We start from the raw sequence: 775 nt of genomic DNA, 5'->3' as shown, positions 1-775 counted from the left end.
CTTTCACCAGGCGGAGCGGCAGCTGGCGGGTGACGCCGGACGCGGTGACATCCTGCTCGCCGCAGGGACGGGCAGAGAGGTGCGTGTCCATGTGGAAGGACCCCCCGCGCATCGCTGACGGCTCCCCGTGCCATGTGAGACACAGCCCAAGTCCGCGGCTGTTCGTTCTGCTGCTGTAAACTCCCAGGTCGGTCAGATCACTCTTTAAGTATTTTGTTGAACCAGAACCAAACCCAGTAAATTCCTGCTAACAGCAGCCACTCGGGTGGGATTTCCAACGCTGAACTCCCCCTTTAAAGAACGTCCCACGTGGGAGATGGGCACCAACCTTTATCGAGGGGTTCCCAGCAAGTTCTTTGTGGATTTTGTTGTTCGTAATTATCACTTTTTTGAAGGCAGGTCCTGAGAAGGTGTTTTCCACCATCCCTCACCCCAGCGGGAGGCTCTGCCATTCGGGGATCGATGGACGGCTTCATCACATTGACCCCGTGGGCCACATCAGCCACCGTTCAGGTTAGTGAGGAGTGTCCTTGGCATCGCTGAGATCAGTTTTGATGTTTGTTTTGAAGGAGCAGGATCTAACCTGCTGGATTTCTCTTCAAGCACAACAGAGAGCCCTGGCTGGAGGGAGGCAGGATCATCCCAGGGGCAGAGCCAAGCCGAAGGCCTGAGGGTTTTCCCTTCCCATGGGGAAGGTCAAAAGTACATTTTAGGACACTTTTCCTGAGCAGTCGTGCTCCCGACACGGTGGCTGAGGATGAGATGTTTCAGCAGT

Source organism: Pterocles gutturalis, unplaced genomic scaffold (assembly GCF_000699245.1).
Source record: "Pterocles gutturalis isolate BGI_N339 unplaced genomic scaffold, ASM69924v1 scaffold38887, whole genome shotgun sequence".
In the NCBI taxonomy this organism is placed as follows: domain Eukaryota; kingdom Metazoa; phylum Chordata; class Aves; order Pterocliformes; family Pteroclidae; genus Pterocles; species Pterocles gutturalis.
This window is presented reverse-complemented; position numbering follows the sequence as displayed.